Here is a 14,366-nt window from a genome sequence, read left to right on the forward strand (position 1 = left end):
GCCATTTGCAGAAGACAGACTCATTTATGTATGTATGAGACAGATGAGAATTACTGAGATGTCACAATAACTCAGCATGATTGAGTCCTGTTGTTGAGCATGGGATGGCTTATTGAGAGCTGGGAAGTCTAACAAATCTGCTTGAGGGAAACATCAATAGTCTGTAGCATCCTTTTAATCAATATTTTTATAATAAGGTACGATAACCTCTTACTACATGACTGTGGTAAATGTAGACCCATTGTGATAAATTATAATGTCTGGCAGTCCAAGTACATGCAGATAGAAGTACACTGTCACTGTATGTCATTTTCATATGGAGCAGGTTAATGTTGGCAAAGACAGAAAAATATTTTTGCATAAAGGAAAATGCATCAACTGTTAAAGGATGGAAGATATTGATGCTGTTACAGATGAAAATTTTCATGCATGGAATAAGTGGGAAAATAACTTTTAATTATAAGAACTGCCAATATGTATATATGAAGAAACAGCTTTCATATGGGATTTAAGGAGTTTTGAGAAGAAAATTAATTGTGGTGTGAATGTAAGGACTCAACTTGTGTTCTGAACAATGTAGAAAATACCTTGCTCATGTGTTAATAGTTTGTTTTAGAGTCAAAAAACTTTTATTTATTAAAAACTTCAGAAATGTGAATTTAAAGAAACACAGGACCCCAAATGACATGTTGGGCCATGCTGAAGGATTTAGAGCTGCAGGGGATTATGATACTTTAGTTCATTTACATTTAAATGTTTTATGACTAAAGAGGGCAAAATTTTTTTTAAAATGACAAATCATAAACATTTAGAGGCTGAGATATGATTTTAAAAGGCTAATCAATTCAATAGGGTGAATTTGAGGAGTTGTGACTGTTAAGTCCATAAACATCTATTTTAAGTGAGAGACAATCATTGGAAGAGTTAGCAGGCTCTCCATTTAAGCCATTAAAGACATTGGAACTGGAAATAGGAACATGAAAAAAACCCTGACTTAAAAACTTGAAGAGAAAAATTGAAGAGGAGGGGAAGTATGGAGGTGGAAACTGTTCTGTTGGAGCGCTGGCAGTTAAAAGCAGTCAGTTGACAGAGGGCTTCAGCTAATGATTCCTGATTGGTGTGAGAGAGAATTGACTTCATTGACCAAGAGCCTCAGTGAAAGCTATTGTCTTTCAGTATCTCCTAGAATTGGAGAAAGGAACTTGGCTCTCTGCTGCCACCTCTGGCTTGAAAAGGAAAAGCAGATAAGGCTTTGTAGCAGCTTTCTAACCTGTCTCTTCCGGTTTATTTGCTTGGCTTGAAGAGTTAACGCTTAAGGGGACTTCTGGCCAAATATCCATACCTCCCATAAATCTACTCCACCAAAAACCTGAAATTTGTACCAGACTGAATCAATGATGAAGAATGCTAATGAGAAACTCCAGTAAATGAATACAGGATAAATCCATCAAAAGATAAAAGGTACTAGCATCTGGGGCATCAGAAAAGACTTCCAAGATGGAAGGTTTTTGGGGATAGACATCTCAGCGCTGCCTAAAAAGACAGAAACCTATAGGCAATAGGAAATCAGGCTTCCAGCAAAGCCTGTGCTTGCAACAAGCTTGCAACTTTCTTGCATAGTGGTCCAGACACCTATAGCCTACGAGACTCTGCATTCAGAGGCAGCAAGATTGAAAAATCTTCCACCCACCCCAAGAAAGACCTGGAGTGGTCAGAAAGCCTCAGGATGGGGACCCTGGAAGCCCTGGTGAGCAGTAGTAAGTAGAGTGGCATGGCAAATATTATACCAGGAGAACCCAGGACCAAGGGTTCTGAGGTCCCTAATACTATCTTGAGATGCCATGGAGAGCCCTGAAGATTCAGGGTTCTGAACCTCACAGATCCATGGACAGAATAAAACCAAGGAAGCGAAGTCAGGCTGACCATCCTTCCCAAAAATGCAGCAGGGAGTGGTGCCTGGCCCTGGTGCAGAGCCCCAATTCAGGTGGAGAGATGAGTAAATCAAAGAAAATATAAAATATTATTGTAGATTTAGAAGTCCCCAAAGAAGGAGCACGTGATTCTATAATAATTGCAAGCAATGACTCAAAGGAAAAGAAAGGATTTCTACAAGGACTACATAAATATATACAGAAGAGATGAAGCATGAGATAAATGAAATAAAACTCTGGAGGAAAGAAATGGTGGGAGAATAAATAACTTAGAAAGAAAAATTATAAACCTTACCTAAGAGACAGATACCCAGGAAATTAGGATATATCAAACAGAAATCAATGCCTCCATGAGATAGAAATAATAGAATAAAATCAAAATATTGAAAAAAAAAGAAAATTTAAAATATCTGATACAAAATACTGCAGGTATGGAAAATAGATCAAGGAGAAATAATTTAAGATTCTATCCACTGTGCCACCTAGCTGCCCATGTGTAGCAAACAATATAAAGACATTCCCAACAACATGTTGCAATAAGAAAGAGCACAGTCCAGAGTCCAATCATTCAGCTCACTCAGAATAGTGGTTAAAATCTTTTCTCTACAAGTCTCTTCATAATGCTTCTTGGAATGATTCTTTGAATTATTCTTTCATAATTCTTTTTTTTTTGCAATTATTCTTTTTAAGAGTTAAACACAATCCTCTCACAAAATAGCTCTTCACGCTTTCTCCTTCCCAGGCAAATCTCTCAGGAAAAAAGTTCTTTTAATTCTTTTTTTTTTCTGCCCTGACTCACTATCTCCCCAGCTGGGCCAGTTAATAGTCTCTCCAGAATGACAATTAAACTTCCAGACTCTGTACAGATTCCTCATAGATGAAAGATAACGGTAACTTTAAAATCAGTCAACCAAAAAAAAATAAAATAAAAAAAATAGTCAGCCAACAAGCATTTGTGAAGCACTTACTATGTGTCAGACACTGCTAATCAGTGTGGATATAAAAAAAGGTGAAAACACAGCAGCTACTCTCAAAAAGCTCACATTCTAATTGGGAAACAAAATGCAAATATCTCTATGCATAACGCAAAGATATTTGTGCATTCAAAATATGCACAAAAAGATTTTTAATGTAAATAACCCAGTTTTACAGATGAGAAAACTGAGGTTGAGATGTTGTGACTTGCCTAAGATTCTATCAGGAGATTTGAACCCAGGACTTTTGACTCTAAAAACAATACTCGTCCCAGAAAACCATGTTGCTGGACGCTAATACTAGAATGTCTGCCTATTCCAGACAATTTGACTTGCCTTCTAACTGCTGATAGATGCATGATTTACTCAGGGCAGTGCCTCCCTACTAACAGTTTAGATCCACACCCTATGCCTCCTTGTACTATTTTATACTTGTCCACATTTTCCTATAAATCCTTCATAGAACATCAGCCCAACATGCTGAGGGCCCTCCTCTTGTTCTTTTAGTACCTTGTTGGTACCAGGTACCACTAGGGCTCTCCAGATGTCATCTCTCATTCTTATTATGTGACCCACCTAAGTGATCTTGATACCTCCGTTATTTTGCTTCTTGCATATGGTTTGGAGGGGCAGCTAGACAGCACAGTGGATAGAGTGCCAGCCCTGGAGTCGAGTACCTGAGTCCAAATGTGGCCTCAGATACTTACCAGCTGTGTGACCATGGACAAGTCACTTAACCTTGTTTTCCTCAGTTCCTCATCTGTAAAATGAGCTGAAGAAGGAAATGACAAACCACTCCAGTATCTTTGCCAAGAAAACTCCAAATGGGGTCACAGAGAATAAGACGTGACTGCAACACATAGTTTGTTATCATGCTACAGAGTGTTTATGCTTTCCAGGGATCTTTCCGTGGTCCTTTGACTGTTGAGAACTTTTGATTCTTGATCCCATATTATCATGTTCTATAATTTTTAGTTATGTAACATCAACCTGTGAAGCCTAAATGTTGCAACTCCCATTAGAATATAAGCTCTTTGTTTTTGCCTTTCTTTGTATCCCTACTGCTTGGCACAGTGCCTGACACATAGGAAATGCTTACCAAGTGCTTGTTGACTGGATGGCTGATTAATGCTTTTTTCTATAACTAAAAATGTGTGTTCATAGAAATTCCTGCTTTGGGTCTAGGTTATACTTAATGGCCAAGTCTTATATCCTTTCTAACTCAGATTCAATGAAATTGCAGTGTGATTAAGCAAATAGAAATGAACCAAGAAGTTATTTGGGGGGACAATGCTCCTATAAGAGCTAGCATGTTAGAGTGGACAGGGATCTGGACTTCAAATCCTGCCTCTGACACTTCCAGCTGTGTGACCCTGGATAAGCCCCTTGGACTCTCTCAGACTAGTTTCCTAATCTGTAAAATGAGAAGGTTTGACTCTATGACCTTCAAGGTCCCTTCGGGTCAAAATCTGTGATCCCATAATCTATGATCCTAAATGTCACTGAGATTTTGATTGATCATAAGCCTTTCAAGCTGTTTTCTTGAATGGATTAAAACTGAACCTGATCTTGAATTAATTACCTCATCCACAACTATCCCTGAACTGGAGCCTGGCTTGAACCAGGGACTGTGTCCCAAGACTATTGGCTTTGTCAGCATTTTTGTTAGCCAGCTGGGGGAATTTGGGAGAGCAAAAGGGAAAGATGATCCCTCTTACAGAATAAACCTGTAGAGGGCTATTGTGTCTAGGATGAAAAATCCCAGTAGGAGCAGGGCTTGGTTGCTAGGAAACAACACACTCCTCTGAGCTCAGGCAGGACCAGCTGTAATTAGAATCACACCACTGCATCAACCAGTCCCTCCCTCCCCTGCAATGGGGCTGTCCCCTGGGCCTGACTTCTGCCAACATCTTCCAGCTTGTGCTTTAACTCAACCCTGCCCTCATCCCACCAGGGGGTCAGTGCAGCAGGTGAAAGATAAACACTGTGCTTGGCATGGAAATTGGTGCAATGCAATTACCACCATCTTTTGCTCCATGTTGGTTGCTAAATACCCGCATTAGAAGCATCCTTTCCCTTCCCTCTTCTTTACACTGCCTAGGTCGCTTCTCTCCATCAAACCCCATAGCGCTTCGCAGCTGAATGAAACTTTTAGCTGTCTCCTTTGCATCTTGGCCCTCCCTCCCTCCCTCCTGTCCCATGATTCTGCTGTCTCCTGTCTTCTCTTTTTCCTCTCTCCTTCCTTCCATACTGCTCATGTTTTTAACTTACCAGTCTATTAGTCTCTCCTGCTCACAGCTTATACTTGCTATCTGTGTGACCTTGGGCAAGACATTTAAACAATCTAGACTTTATCTAGAGAGATAAGGGAACTCACAGACAACCTAGCCCAACCACTTCATTTTACAAATAGGGGAATTGAACCCAAGGGGACTTGTCCAAGGTCTCATAGGCAGTAGGTATCAATAGTTGGATCTGAACCCAAGTCCTCTGACTCCAGAAACATTACTCTTTCCTCTGTAACTCATTGCCTCCTTAGTTTCCTCCTTTATGAAATGGCAAGAAAGGGAAGAATCATTTATTAAGTATCTAATATGTGCTAGGCACTTTACATATATTATCTCACGTGATCCTCACAGTAACCCTGGAAGGTAGGTGCTATCATCATTTCTATAGTTGATGAAATTAAAGCAAACAGAGGGTAAGTGATTTGCCCAGGGTTGCACAGCTAGTAAGTGTCTGAGGCTAGATTTGAACTCAGGTCTTCCTGATTCCCATCTAGTGCCTTATCCACTGCACTGCCTGGAGATAATAATACTGGTAATTGACCTACCTCACAGGACTAGTGTGAGGAAACTGATTTGTAGAGTATAAAGTGCTGTATTTTTATTATTGTTATCTTTTTATTATTATTCTCAGACAACTTTTATAATTGCTATCAGATCTGAATTAGACATGATCTAATTGAAGTCTCTCATTTTACAGAGGCCCAAAGAGTGACTTTCTAAAAATCACATAGCTCTATTCTTCATACAGTCTCTCACTTCCCTACACCAGGAATACTGTCCTCACTAAAATTTTTACCATTCTCCCCTCTCTCCTTCCTTAAAGCCTTTCTCACTACCTCCACAAATCCTTTCTCAAAGAGAGGGAACAGGTAAGGATACACCACCCGTTAAGGTTTGACTCCTTCTCAAAGCAAGATGGGAAAATTCCCAGGAGATCAAAACACTGAGCAGAATTTGGAGAGTCTTAGCCTGTTGCTGCTCCAATATGCCTACTTGGAAAAATACAAAAAATCTATGCTTTCCCCCAAGCCTCCTCAATGCACTTAATTGGACACTTATTTTTTTTTTTTTGCTTTGACCCCCTTCATTTCCAAATATACTCTCCCTATCTCTAGTCATCCTTCATGAGAAAGAGAGAGAGAGAGAGAGAGAGAAGAGAGGAGAGAATGAGGTAGAGAGAATGAGAGAGAGAAGAGAGAGAGGAGAGAGAAAGAAAGAAGAAAGAATGAGATAGAGAATTGAGAGAGAATGAGAGAGAGAGAGAAGAGAGGTGAGAGAATGAGAGAGAGGGAATGAGAGAGAAAAGAGAAGAGAGAATGAATGAATGAGAGGACAGAGGGAAAGAGGAAGAGAGAAGAGAGAAAAAGAGAAGAGAGGAGAGAGAGAATGAGGTAGAGAGAATTGAGAAAGAGAATGAGAGAGAGGGAATAAGAGAAAGAAGAGAGGGAAAGAGAGAAAGAGAGGAGAAAGAATGAGGAAGAGAAGAGAGAGAATGAGAGAGAGAAGAGAGAGAGAAGAGAGGCAAGAGAGAATGAGAGAGAAGAGAAGAGACAATGAGACAGAGAGAGAGAGAGAATGAAAGAGAGAGAATGAGAGAGATAGAACAGCTCAGCAAACCCAACCAACACATCAATAGAGTCTGGCAGTGTCTGCAATATTCTCTAAGTTTGTGTAATCCTTTATTTTGCTCATGTGGCTCCTCTGCAAAGAGAGGTGGGAGGGTTGCTGGGCATTTTCACCTGGTCTCTTGCACTGTATTGGGTTTTATTATTATGTCATACTTAATACCCAAATGTTCTGGAAACACTGAACTTTGCATTTATTTTCTAGCCCTAATCAGATTTTACTGTTTAAGACAAAGAGGAGATGAGTATCCAGCAAGAGGCTGGCTGTGAAAGCCTGCAGAAGTATTGGATGAGATAGGCAATTCAATTCAATTCAATTCAACACACATTTTTAAAGTTGCCTACTTCCTACCTTACAAGGCCAAGGAGCACAAAAGACAACAAGAGACCATCCCTATCCTCAGAGAACATACCTGAAGAGGTGGGTGGGGGAAAGTTTCAGCTTGTATACAGAACAGTCAATATAAAATAAATACAAGGTTAGTTCTGGGTGGGGGTGGGTGGAATGTGCTGGGCACTAACAACCAGAGAAACGGCTGACCTGGGTTTTTTTTTTTAATGACTAAAAAGAGATTAGGTTCAACAAAAAAAATGCAAGCACAGTCTGTTTAAGGGAAGTGTCAGGGCATAGTCTATAGAATGTTTGTCCCCCCTTTCACAGCTAGTTTTGACTTCTCTATATTAATTGTTTATGCAAAGTAGCAGCTAGATGGCACAATGATGGAGTGCCAGGCCTGGAGTCAGGAAGACTCAACTTTTTTATTTCAAATTCAGCCTCAGGCACTTACTTGATGTGTGACCCTGAACAAGTCCCATAACCCTGTTTGCCTCAGTTTCCTCATCTGTAAAATGAATTGGAGAAAGAAATGGCAAACCACTCCAGTATCTTTGCCAAGAAAACCCAAATGGGATCATGATGAAGCAGACACATCTAAACAAAAACAAAGCTTGTTTAGGTTGAAGAGGAATGAAGTGGAGAACCTATAATATACCATCTGGTCAGACAGCAGTGAGCAAATAAGAGGCCTTGTAGAAGATGATGGGCATGTTTTGCAAAGCCAGGCAAGAAAAGAGAAAGAAGCAGGCGCATTCAGACAAAAAGGAAGGGAAAGTAGAGGAAAAATAACCATGACGCTTGCTTACCCATCCCTGCCAAGAGAGATCAGAGGTGCCCACTCGTCATGTAACGACTACCCATGTTACAGTGCCTAATAAGGTAACAAGCTGCCTGTAGTCTCTGGCTTGGCTCAGGAGGCCCAAAAAGCTGAAGAAAGGAGTGATCTGTTTATGAAGAGGACCCCTGCCTGCCAGCACACTGTGGGGTCTCAGAATACAGTCTGGTGTACTTTCCTAGAATTCTCAGGGATCGAAGTATCAGTTATGTGGGAGGACTCTGTTCATGAGTTGTAAACTTCAGGGGTTTATGGAAAACATCAAGAAAACTGGAGTCCTGGGGATTAGACCTTTATCAACAGATGTAATTTGCCAAAGGGCCCTTCCTGCTGGAGAGTGCATCTTGGTTACTCATAGGGTGACTATAGTGGTCTTTATGGGGCTGGACTTACTCTGGACACAGGGAGGGGACCTATTACTTGTTCCCTTCACCCACAGCCTTATGCTTCCCTATTCTTCCATTACTGATTTTTGAACCAATTTACTAGCAAAAGAGCTTTCCAGGTAGCATCGTCTCTCTTCTGCCATCTCCTATATTCTCTTACATTCTGGCTTACTCCTAAATCAATCAATCATTCAATCAATCTATTAACCAGCAAGTATTTGGTAAGTACCTACTGGGTTCCAGGCAGAGAATATAGTCTAGTAGCTGTGAATAATAGGGATTGGGCCAGGATCTGGGATTTCACTGATGTGGGGAACTCCCTGGAGAGAAAACACCTTCTCTTAATGTATGTGGGCACCTGTTCTGCAACTTGAAATCTTAGAGAGTTGTCCAGAGCTCTGAGAGGGTAAGTATCTTGTCCAGGGTCACATAGTGAGAATATCTAGAGATGGACTAGAACCCTGTTCTTTTTGGCTTCAAGGGAGGCTGTCTACCATACTGCTCTGCTGCTAAAAAATGTTAATTTGGTATTAAACCTGCAAAGAGATCTTTTATTTCATTAAATTTTCCGTACTTAGAAATAACTTTAGGTCCCATTATTATGAAGCATAATCCTGAGGAATATGGGGTATAGCCAGCAGTTTTAATAGCCAATGCCCACGAGACCAGCTTCGCACCCTGTAATCACTTGAGGAAGCCTTGTGGTTGTCATGGACATCCTTTTTGCCTTTGGGGGGGACCGAGTGGACTTCCTAGTAACTATTCCACTGTGAGGGATAGAGTTTCTACCTTCCCTTTAGGTTCTCAATAAATGCATATTGATTGATAAGGATGCTGATCAATATATTGGTACTGGATCTTCAGAAAGGCCACCATGGCCCCTTAGAATGGGGTGTAGGAGAAGGGAGAGGTGATAATTTATGGTCTGTAGGCTACATTCTGAAGAACACTTAACAAGACAATATGAGAGGCAATGGTATATGGAGTGCTGGACTCAGTCAGGAAGACCAGAGGTCAAGTTCCTCCTGTGACTCTTTTTTTCTTTCTTTTTTTTTAATATAGTATTTTATATTTTCCCCAGTTACGTAAAAATAATTTTCAACATTTGTTTTTAAAATTGAGTTCCAAATTCTGAGAAAACAAGCAATTTGATGTAGGTTATACATGTGCAGTCACATAAAATATATTTCTCTATTAGTCATGTTGTGAAAGAAAACATAGACCAAAATAAAAATCCAAGAAAAATAAAGAAAGTAAAAAAAAGTATGCTTCAATCTGTATTCAGACTCCATCAGCTCTTTCTCTGGGGAGGGATAGCATTTTTCATCGTAAGTCCTTCAGAGCTGTCTGGGATCATTGTGTTGCTGAGAATAGTTAAGTCACTCCCTCCTGTGACTCTGGGCAAATCACTTAACCACATCTGTAAAACGGGAATAGGGTCACTTATAGATTTACCTCACAGGCTTGTGGTCAAGGTAAAATGAGAAAATTCATAGAATATTCCTTTCGACCTTTAAAGTTATACAAATATCAGTTACTTGTCTTACTTTGTCCCTGCACGGACCATTCTAAGTTGGTTATTAAAAACCAGCTTACTGCCAAGCAAGTTGCAACCAATATTTTAATAAGAGGACTAGGGAGAAAATCCTTTTGTTGACCAGCTCTAGAAAATGCCGGGGCTCCAAATACGAAGTCCTTGTTGGACCACTAAGTATCCCGATTCCTAAGCTCAGCTGGTTGAGGGAATGAGGAATTACTCCATATCGCCACTGGGGGCCACTCATGACACACCTTTGTGCTAGCTGTTGGTAATCTGTACTTGTGATTCTAAGGGGCTGGGGAGAGAGTGAGGGTGAGTTTTCTGTCCTCTGCCTTTGGTTGTTTTTAAATAAACGTTTTATTAAAAGGTACATATATTCCCAGATGTCAACCCTCATAATTCATCTAGGGAGAAGTAATAATAATAATAACAACAACAACTAACATTTACATAATGCTTTAAGGTTTGCAAAATATTTTAAATATATCATCTCCAGTACAATGGAAAGACTACTGGATTTAGAAGGACCAAGCTTGAAATCCTGTCTCTGACGCTTATGACCTATGTGATCTTGGGCAGGTGAGAACCAATTTTGTGCATTTTCTAATGCCTTCCATCTGTTAATTATTTCCTATTTATTCTGTGCATAGCTTGCTTTGTACATATTTGTTTGCATGTTGTTTTCCCCATTAGCTCCTCAAGGACAGAGGCTGACTTTTGCCTTTTTTTTTTTTTGTATCCCCAGAACTTAGCACAGTGCCAGGCACATAGTAGATGCTTAATAAATGTTGATTGATTGATTGATTTTCTCTGATGTTCCCCATGGCTAAAATTCTCTCCTTCTTTTTCTCTATCTCCTGGTTTCCTTCAGGTCTCAGTTAAAATCCCACCTTTTCAAAGAAGCTTTTACCTACGTCCTTTAATTCTAGTGCCTTCCCTCTGGTGATCATCTCCGATTTATCCTGCATATACCTTCTATGCACATAGTTGTTTGCATGTTGCCTCCCCCATTAGACTGTGAGCTCCTTGAGCAGGGACCGTCTTTTGCCTTTCTTTGTATCCCCAACATTTAGCACAGTGCCTAGCACTAGGTGGGTGCTTACTAAATGTTTAATGACCGACAACTTTTCTGTGCCTCAGTTTCTCACCTGTAAAACAAGGAGGTGAGACTAGATGACCTCTAAGGCCCATTCATTCATTCAATAAGGATTTATTAAGCACTGACCACGTGCCAGGTCCCCTACCAGGCACTGGCGACACAACTTCAAATTCTCGTGTTCAAGAAATCCAATAGCTTTCTGTATCAGCACTTTTATCCTTTCTTAAGAGGGAGGGTTTGGTGTTGTCTTGTTCTTTTTAGAAGATGAGGGTGATATTTTGAACCCCCCTGAGGCACCTGGAAGGATGACCTCTGAACTGGATCTAGGGAATAGGCAATGTAGGTAACCGCCTACAATACAACATTCAAGGGGGTCATAAGAGGGACACTTCTAAATATTACATCTGGAAATGTATGCATTTTAATCCCCCCTTTCTCCAATTCTGTTCACCATGATAAGTTGGAATTTATTATAAATCAAGTGTTAGGTGCTTTTAAAAGCCTCTGGTTAGGGGGCAGCTAGGTGGCACAGTGGATAGAGCACCGGCCCTGAAGTCAGGAGGACCTGAGTTCAAATGCGGCCTCAGACCAAACACTTGACACTTACTAGCTGTGTGACCCTGGGCAAGTCACTTAACCCCAACTGCAAAAAAAAAGCCTCTGTTTGAAAGTAACATGTACATGTACATTGTATGTACAATGCAGATTTTAAAGACTGGAGGAAGAGGAGACATTTCATACCTTGCTTAGGGTTTCTCTGCCTTCAAATCATGCCATGCTAAGGCTCTGATCTTACAATACTGGATGTCATAAGATCTTAGGATCATAGAATCAGAGCTAGGAGAACCTTAGAGGCTGAATCTAATTCCCTCATTTTACAGATGAGGAAACTGAGGCACAGAGTGCCCAAGGTCACGTAGCTAGGGAGTTTCTGAGACAGTATTTGAACTCAGGTTCCATGTCTAACTATACTTCCTAGACTTCTCAAGGTGGAATTTGTTTGGGATGGATAAAAATTTTGTCCTTCCCAGTTATGGAAAGAGCCCACAGGCATGGATTCCATGCAAATTGTTAACTTTTTCCAGAGCTACTTTCTACAGTCCTAAGTTGACCCATCATGCAGAAGGTTGATGGAAGTCTGAACCTCTGAAGGTGGAGAGACTGTGGTAAGAAGGAGGATAGTGATGAGACCTTCCTCAAACAGACTGAGCCCTAAAACAAAGCTTTACATTGACCCTCAGTTTGTGACTTAGTAGGGGTGAGAGTGTCCCATAGCTAGTGCTGCCTGCCAGTAGTTGTATGTACCATGAAGACCTCAAGTGTGTATGGCCCTTACGGTTCATTCATTCATTCATTCACACCTTGAAGAGGTCCCACTGTACCCTCAGTGGACTCCTCCACTCATCCCTTGGACGTATGGCTGGCACTTCCAACTCCTGACTCCATTCTGAGGAATATCAGGATTTCACAAAGCCAATGCAAAGATTGTTTTGGTGATCTGTTCTAGCTCCAAATAATGTAATTCTGTGATTCTACTTTGATAGGATTCTCACTAAGATGACCATGTGATAAGCTATAGCAAGTAAGGCCCTCGGAGCAAACTCAGGATCTCCTTGGGCTCTGCTTTGAATCTCTGTAATAGAAAGAGCTCTGGTCTTGGACTGAGAGCCCCTGAGTTGGGTCCCAAGCTGGGTGACCGTGGGCAAGTTACAACTTCTCTGAACCTCAATTTCCTCATTTATAAATGGTGATACTAATAACTCACATTCATATAGTATTGGAGATTTACAAGGTGCTTTACAAATATTATCTCATTGTAGTCTCACAAAAACCCTGGGAAGTAGGTGCAACTATTATCCCCATTTTACAGATGAGAAACCTGAGGCTGAGAGTGGTTAAGTGATTTGCCCAGGCTCATATAGCTTGGAAGTATATGAGGTGGGATTTGAACTGAGGCCTTCCTGACTGCAGGCTGAACACTCTCTCCACTGGGCCAGGTAGCTGCCTACTCCATAATGTCATTATAAGGATCGAAAGGAATCATGTACGCAAATCCTTTGCAAGCTACAAAAAATATCATGTAAATGTAAGATGCTATTATGGCTGTTCCGTATACACCACCACATACACAGAATTCACTCCCTTAATTTCTCAGTAAGCATTTGCTCAGTGCTGCTGTGTGCAAAGCGTTTCGTAAAAGTGCTGGGGAAGGTATGAAGTTTAGATAAAATGAGGTCCCCACCCTTATGGAGCTTACAGCCTAGTATGCAAAATATGTATACAATCACGTTCCCTTCCCCAAGGCCTGCGGTGTGCATGTAATCCAAAGGGCACAGCAGACGTAACATCTTTCTCACTAAGCCTAACCATCAAACATTTAGAGCTAGGAAAGACGTCAGGGTCACCAAATCCAACCTGCTCATTAAGTAGACAGAGAAATGTAATCTCAGAGAAGTGAGACTTCTTGAGTGTCGGTAGATGGCAGATCTAGGATTTCAACCCAGCTCTTCTGAATCCAAATTCAGAGTCTTTATTCCTTGTGAATTTTTGTTTTGTCCTTTCTGCACTGCTGTAATAGATCCTACGGGGATTTCAGACTAGTGCTACAGAAATACATTCAGTTGTGTTGAAGGCCTATTCTTGCCTTGCCTCTCATGGATAAATAACAAAAGTACCCCCAGGACTGGATTAGCAGGCATTTCCCAAAATGTATTTTGGGAGTAGATATCCCCCTATGCAGCATATAAAGTTGGCTCAGGAGGTCCGTAGCTATTATATAAACATCCCTATATTAGTCATGAGATTTAGAATTGGAGCATATCTTAGAAATCATCTATGGCATTTATTTTGGCACAAAAAGGAAGTTAACAAGGAACTACTGGGCTCTCCAGCCTTTGCCAACATGATACAACTGTTTTCTCACCTTGGCACGTCCTTCTCCCATGCTGCTCCCCTTGGCTCACTAGCGAGGCCCTCTATTTTGGGGATGGGCCCAGGCAGGCCATGCTTCATTCTCTGCCCTACTGGGCTTCTGACTCTCTGGTCTTCATGCCCATTCCACCTACTCCCCTCCACCCATCCCACCTCCAACTTTTCATTTCTCTTTTATGTACTGCCTTCCTCCTTTAGAATGTTAGCTCTAGAACAGCGGGGACTGTCTTTTTTAAATTTTCTATTGTTTTGCTTATATCTGTAGCCCTAGCACTTAGCATAGTGCCTGGTATATAGTAAGTGCTTAATAAATATTTATTGCCTGTCTTGTTTTCCTGGAGCAAATTTCCACTTTAGGAATTTCCTTCCGGGAACTGACAAAACCACAAATCCAAAACAATAGAGAGAGAGACAGACAGA

The sequence above is a fragment of the Vombatus ursinus genome, unplaced genomic scaffold (assembly GCF_900497805.2).
Source record: "Vombatus ursinus unplaced genomic scaffold, bare-nosed wombat genome assembly UNPS02014813.1, whole genome shotgun sequence".
Taxonomy (NCBI): Eukaryota; Metazoa; Chordata; class Mammalia; order Diprotodontia; family Vombatidae; genus Vombatus; species Vombatus ursinus.